At 53.5% G+C, this 7,381-nt stretch overlaps 1 long non-coding RNA gene across 2 annotated transcripts; it reads right to left on the minus strand.

Annotated features, from left to right (window-relative positions):
* Positions 1 to 2,098: 2,098 nt before the first annotated feature.
* LOC131838042 (uncharacterized) lies at positions 2,099 to 6,391 on the minus strand. 2 transcript variants are annotated; one of them, XR_009356428.1, is made up of 3 exons: positions 5,963 to 6,391; positions 2,753 to 4,819; positions 2,099 to 2,482 (listed from the first exon to the last, which is right to left on the minus strand). It is a non-coding gene; the product is annotated as an uncharacterized LOC131838042 (long non-coding RNA). The 2 variants fall into 2 exon arrangements; XR_009356427.1 differs by having other exon boundaries at positions 2,099 to 4,819.
* Between the last annotated feature and the right edge of the window lie 990 nt (positions 6,392 to 7,381).

Here is a 7,381-nt window from a genome sequence, read left to right on the forward strand (position 1 = left end):
ATTGAATTAATTGTCTTTCTCTGTTACCTGTTAACTTGTTCTCTATCAGCATTTGTTTCTGGGCGAGCTATTCTCCTCCTGCAATGCCCGTGCCGGGGAATGTCCTCGCCCCGCAACGCCAATCGCACTGGCTCTCCTCCTTGGCTCACTTATAATTTTCTTTCTTTCTTTCTTTCTTTCTTTCTTTCTTTCTTTCTTTCTTTCTTTCTTTCTTTCTTTCCTTTTTTATTTTTCTTGAATTTTCCTTGGAAGTTTGTGTTTCATCTCTGAGTCCTTCCGTGGTGTGAGACCATGGCTCGGCTGTCTGACCACAGATAAGAATTTTGCCTGAGGGCTGGTGGGAACGAGGTCTCTGGGAGGACGCGGCTGCACAGGGGGCCCGGCCGAGGCTGTGGGGAGATGCGGTTGGGAGCCCTGCTCTGGGCGCCCTGCTGTCAATTCGTTCCCCGGATCCTGAGCACCTGTGATGACTTGGATCTCTACCTTGATGTTTCTGGTCATCTGGCAGGCTCCCAGCTACTGACTCCGGGTGGTCATGCCCGTGTCCGACCGCGGTCCTCAAACTTGTCTAATGACTTCTGGGCGGCATCCTGTATCCAGCTCAGTGCTGGGCAGGGGGAGTCCCTGCAGACGGGAGGCACACAGTCTGGGCCATCTTGAACTGGGGCCACTAGCCACTTGAAACACATTAATGCCACTGAACGTCACTGACTTTAATGTCAACTGTTTTCGTTCACCCTTCAGCAGTCACAAGGGATGAGTATCTCATGGGTAGACGCGGTGTGAAGTCAACCACTCTGCCAGCCACACTGCCCGGTCTCGACACAGAACTCAAGCGACATGTCTTCATGTTCACCTGCTCCTGCCCTCGGGGCCGACGGGGGCCGCTCTCCTGTGGACCCGGACAGAGTCCCCAGCTCGGCTTGCTAAAGCATCAGCACCCTCCAGGCATGCACGAGGCACCGGCTGAAGAGCAGATGGGGAAGACTCATGCGTGGTGACTCACAGACACACGCGGATGCGCTCGTCCACCTCCGACACTGTCCGCAGCTGCCCGGGCCACCATTGCTACGCCAGCATCTCTCCCCATCTCTCACTGCTCCAACCACCTTAAGACCTTTGCCAGTTTTCTTTGCTAAATCAAAGACGTTCGTCTTTACTTCAACGGCCCTCTCAGCTGCTGTGTCCCCTGCGGACCATTCCCTCCTTGAAATGTGACCTAACCAGCTGACGCGCAGTGCTGAGGCCATGCTCTTTCTCCCTTTGCCCCGCCTCCCTGACAGCCGCCTTTCTGTGACTCTCAGAGACCTGTCTTGGGTTCTGGCCCTCTCCCACAATTTCTTCATGTGGTCTCAACTCACCCCACATCTGCTTCTCCTCCTCAGATCCCTCCTTGAAATCCAGCCATAAATGTCAGCTACCTCTTCAGTCCTCCAGGCAACAAGCTCAGCTGACACATCCGAGACGGAATCTGCCCTTCTTGCTCCCGGCATCCTGGGGCCGTGGAGACTCACTGACATCTCTGCCTCATATCTCAACCTGTCCTGGGTCCCCATCCTCTCTGCCTTGCATCTGGACCCCATCGTGTGTGTTTTGTCCTGCGTCCTCATATCTGAGCACACATACGTGTGTTGTGTTACCCACTGCCTCCAGGGTCTCCCCCATCGTGGTGCAATGTCCTTTATAATTCAAGTCCTTCATAAGTTTCCTGCTACACTTGGAAGTGGACACTGCTCAGCCTGGCTCAGGGCCCTGCAGGATTGGTCCTTCCGCCCCTGTACTCTCTCGTCACCCTGCTGTCCCCGGGCCCGGGGAGCCCAGCAGGTCCCTCTCCATCCCCACCATCTCTGATCCCACCCCTCAGCCCTCAGATTTTGCAGGTAATGTCTCCTGCCTGTGGCCGGTCCTCACACTGGCTGGTGGAGGCCCAGAGCCCTCCTGCCCTCGCGCTCACCCTCGGGCTCCTCCCAGACAGGTGGGTGCCAGGGACCAGGCCCAAGTGAAGCAGGAAAGGATTATCTTTCTTTTCTCTTGTTTTCCCATGAGATTTGGTTTGGTCGGATTCAGAGACGAACACCCGACAACAGCCACACCATAGTTGTTTGTTTTGTTTTTGTTTTTTTAATATTCACAGAACCTTCACACAATCCTAAAATACCAGAGATGTTTATAATTCTGGGCATGTGTTGACAAGAATGGCCTGCAGGTGGCATTTACAAGAAAAGGTCTACAAGTCAGATAGGACTCTCCGGTGCATTGTCATCGAAGACGTACGGAGTCCTGACGGACGCCCTCCGAGGGCCGTTCATCCACCTGGTCTTTCCAGCTCCGCCTGGACAGACTCAGGACACCCCGCGCAGGTCCGCTCGGGCTCCTCCCAACAGGGCAGGGGTAGGACCATCCATCTGCTTGGGGAGGACATTTTGTCTGACTGGAGGTGTCAGTGACTCCCCTGGAACTCACGTCAGACTTCTTGATGTCACTGAAATACACCGAGTGTAAAGCAATTTAAAAATGATCTTGTGTCTTAAATTTTAAAGGAAATCTTTTCATTGCGTGGATTCTGAATTCTTTTTTTTTTAATTTTTTATTTTTTATAAACATATATTTTTATCCCCAGGGGTACAGGTCTGTGAATCGCCAGGTTTACACACTTCACAGCACTCACCAAAGCACATACCCTCCCCAATGTGGATTCTGAATTCTTGTTACCTTCCGATTACCTGGGGACAGTGAACGTGGTTTTACTTACCCTTCATGTTTCTTGGGTTTCAGGTAAAAAATGTGTCAGTTACAATGCAAAAATGCATGTTCTAAATGGAAACTTTTAGGACATCCTTGGGTCCATCCAAAATTGGGTCCTTCCTTTCCAAGTGAACTTTAATAGATCGGCACATGAACTCTTCTCAGAATCAGGGCTACAGGCGTGGACACTGGCATACTTGCCAAGAAGTAGCTCTGGTGGGCCCATTTGTGGGGGTGTGTGGTAGGGCGTCCGAGTGAGCTCTGTGGAGTGATTTCAATTCAGACAGCAGGTCCAGCCTGGGGCAGCTCTGAGAGCCCCAGTGGACAGAGGACGCCTGCCCTCTCTGCATTCAGCCTTGTCGGACAAGGCACAGGAGGGGCGAGGAGCCCTGCCGTGGGCGCATCACTTTCTCCTGGGCTCGCCTCCCTGTTCCTGAAGCTTCCACGTTGCCGGAACCCCGCACAGAGCATTCTCATGTATGGTGCCAGTAAACCGGTTTGGGGATAAACATATTTTAAAATGTCAGCCTGCTTATTTGGTCCATGGGATGAGAAAGGCAAGATTCTCAGAAAATGCCATGTTTGGCTTGGACTTTGTCCCTGGAATGTGGAATGGAACACATGCTAGATTCTCCCAGAGCATCGCAAGGATTAAAAGAGAAAGTGTGAGCAAAAGCAATCGGCGAACTCCCATATGCCACATTGCACCAAGTTTCATTAGTCATTATTTGCCATACGTGCCGTGATTAGAACAATCAGACTGTATTGTCACATATCCATCGAGGGAGAGGATGTAAAACCTTAAAAAAATAAGAACTTGTACTGAATGTCCGAACTCAGAGACCGGCATAAAAACCTCCCTCCCATTAAAAAAAAAAAAAAAAAAAAAAAGGAAGGAGGGAAGGAGCAAAATGGGAAGGAAAAAGATGCCCTTCACACTCAGATGCCGCCACAGAACCACTTGAGGGCACGTGAAAGGTCAGTAAGAAAGAGACCATCCGGCTCGGGGAGGCTGGCTGCGGCGGAGTGAACGACCAGAGGTCTCAGCTCAGCATCCCCCGTGCTGTCTGGTTGGAGACTTTCCCGGGAGGAAAGCCTCACCTGTGCCCTTAGCTCCCGCAGTCCACTCTGGCCACCATCAGACGGTGCGGGCATGACCCGACACCTGGCTGGGCCGCCACGTCTTGGGGCCGCTCCTCCGTGCATACGCCGCGCCAGCAGCAGCGGCCGCTGCAGCCTCCCTGGGAGCTGGGCAGAAAGGCAAGGCCTCGGCCAGCCCGGCCTGTGCGGTCAGCATCTGGTTGTGGCTGTGGGAGCCGGTGGGGTCGTGTGCTCTTTGACGCGTGAGAGGCCCCACGTCCACCAGCTTCCACCAGATCGTCGGTTCTCAGTGCGTCTTTCCGCCCCAGTGTGGCTAGGCCCTCCCAGGGCTGGTCCTGCCCATCCGCCGCTGCGACCACTGCCCACGGAGATAAGATCGCGTCTCCTCGCCATGTCCCGGAGAGCCTGGGGGGCTCCTCGGGGGTCCCTGCAGCCCCCACGAGGGCAGCCCCATCAGGGATTTCCATTCCCTTCTGCCCCTTCACTGTGTGCCGTGCGCCAACCGACCCGACCGCCCGCCACCCTTCCCTCACCACCTCCGTCCAGCGGCACCGCTGTTCAACACGTGTCTCTGTTAGTAAGACGGACTTTCCAAAAGGAGATCCTGGTACCTGTTGATTGTTTTAGTTTGCACATTCATATTTTCCTCGAGTATGATGCCAGGCTTTGGGATCAGCAGGAAAGGGGAGAGGGACCCCCAGCGTCTCTCCCTCAGCCCTGTGGAGAGCGCCTTACTATGCAAAGGGAGTCCAGGGTGAGCGAGTGAGAGGCTTTTGCTGGCGGAGGTTTTTGGACTCAGAGACTCCCCACATTTCCAGACCAACATATTTTGCCCCTGCAGGCGCAGAGGCTGCCCGGTGTTACCTTCCCATGGACAGTCCTCTGTGTCCGTGCATTTATCCCGCTGGCATCTCTCTGCCACATGGACAATTCAACGTTGTTGGGAAATGGGCTGCTTGCAAGAAACGTTGCTCTAGAAAAGAATATTTCTCTGATTTTATGAGCGTTTTATGTGCGCTTATTTGAATAGTCTTAAAGATATAGAAGTTGAATTTGTCCATCACGGAATTTCAGGAGTAATCGAAAGGGACCCTAAGACTCTCCCCTGATTGCACATTTACACCAGTGTTTTTCTTCTGTGATCACAAGCAACCCCACACACCCATGCATGGTGTGTTTGCTGTTCAGGTGGTCTGCAAACACTTTTTAAATAGAGACAAAGCATATTGTTGTGTAAGCATAGACTTGAATGTGCCTTCCCCGCTTTTTATGACTTGAAGCAGGTTTGTTTAGAGACTGGAACCAATTTAAGCCTCTTAAACTTGACAAAAAACTAAATAAGTGCTATTTCCCACTTGTTAATGGGATTTCCCCCCATTCAGCTGTGGGAGAACCACTCTGTCAGGGAAGAAGAGAAATGCAGCACTAAGCGATCTGAGAGCCTGTGAGGATGGCCGGAAACCCTGGTGTTCAATTCCTCTGGTGCACGGATGGACGGCCAGAGTGCAGGGTCCCCATGCCCGCGGAGGAGCTGCAGGGGTAGCCGACACCCACACCATGCAGGAGGCGTCCAAGCCAGAGTGCTTGTGATTAAAATGCAAGAGGATGTGGAGAGGTCGGCAAAATGTGGTGGGTCCTTGAGCCAACACACCTGGGCAAGAGAAGCTAGAATCTGCAAAGGGCATCGGAGGAAGATGTGTCCTGTGGGGCATCCAGGGTTTTGAGGGACCTGGGAAGGTACCATTCACACCTGTGACCTGCTTGCTCAGCCAGCAAGAGTGAATGCCCAAGCGACTGAGATCATGGCCAACGTGAGCGTTGATACCTGAAGCTACCTCGAGCATAAAGCCGCCCTCCCAACCCGCACAGGCTCGAGGGCTGGCGCCCCGAGATCTTCCCCCTGCCCACCCTCTGTACCCCCACCACGCATCCACTCAGAGTCGGAGCGCCACCGAAGTAGAAAGCACGTGGGATTTTGATCGTAAACTCCTGATCTCAGGCTCCGGCTTCAGGTCAAGGCACGGAAGCTCGGCCACTATGCAGGGAACCCCTGACCTTTTCAGGATCCCAGTATCACTCGTCAACAAAATCGTGGTAAGGATAAATGTCCTCTCACCTCAGAGTTTCACGAGGCCGGGACAAAATCACGAGTGGAAGTGTCTTGGGAAGTCTGCAAAACCGTGCAAACGCTCCTGGTTGTCGGTGACCCAGGGGCGAGCAGGAGCAGGCAGGGTAGTTCAGAGGCTCTCAGAGGGACCCCGAGCACTGCAGGGCTTGAGTCAGGTCACAGAGGAAGGTGCTGTCGATAAGGGAGGATTCACTCCATCTGGATGGAAGCCTGGCGTGGAGGGAGGCAAGGTGTTGTTGACGTCTGTGATTTCGTCATTTCTGAATTCACGTCCTTGGGACCTTGACGCTGTGTGGCTGGGCCACTCTGCATTCGTGGCTGGAGTCGGGAGCGCGCTCTGGGTTCTCAGTTGTTCTAATCACACCGGGGAACGCGCCGTCAGGGAGACAATGGGCCTATTCTCCCTGCTCCTGAAAATACGGCCTCAAAAAGACGGCAGTTCCAGGAAGTAACTATGCAAATAGCGTTCGTAGTGCCTTGAAATTTATTCCCAGACAGACCAACTTCCTCATTCTGGAAATGGTAGCAATGCACATCTCATGAGGGAGATCCGCTTGCCTTTTACTTGTAAGGCTGGGTAGAGCCTTGCCATTGTCCCCATAATGGCAGAGACAATACCATTAATGCAGCCACACAGGCCCTTCTAGGCACCGTCTTCCAGAACCTTCCATTTTCCACGAATTTCATCTCGGGCGCACCCCAGGACACACTGTGGGTGAGTGTGGTTTTTCTAAAACAGAAGACATCATCTCCTCCCCTTTTATTTAGGACGTGGGGGGCTTCTCCTTTATTTAGGGGATTCCACAGACTGGAGAAGCCTGTACCACTGTGTTGGAAATCTCCGCCAAGCATGGACAGGGAGCTGGTGTCCATACAACCCAGGAGGCCGCTAATCTGGCTGAGGACTCAAGGGCCCCGGGGGGAGAGAGGTGGCATCAGGCTGCGTCTTCCAGCCAGGGTGCTTTAGGTTTCACAGTTCACGTGCGGACTGTTCCAGTCTGTGCAGGACCCCGGGTACCACAGATGCCTATTCGGTGTGTGTGATGTACAGATGGTACCGGAAACTGTAACGCAGGACGGACACATGTCTTCCATCCTCCTCGTTGTCAGGATCCGAGCGAGGAAGGCACACTCAGGATACCACATGAACGTGCGACAGACGTGGGCTTGTGGGTGTCCCAGTCCTAACTGTCTGCAGGAGCCGCAGAAACTCAACGAGGTGAGAAAGCGTCACCTGGAGCCGCCGATCCACAAGTGTCCCAGCGGTTTGGCTCATTTTATGCCGCACCAAACCTTGCCTTGACCAGCTGCCTGGGGGCGTCTCGAGGAAGAGCCTTTGGGCTGCAAGTAGGAGAAACCCAACCCAGGCTGGACACTGAAGGCACCTCGTGGGCTCCCACAATGGAA

The sequence above is a fragment of the Mustela lutreola genome, chromosome 8 (assembly GCF_030435805.1).
Source record: "Mustela lutreola isolate mMusLut2 chromosome 8, mMusLut2.pri, whole genome shotgun sequence".
NCBI classification, from domain to species: Eukaryota; Metazoa; Chordata; class Mammalia; order Carnivora; family Mustelidae; genus Mustela; species Mustela lutreola.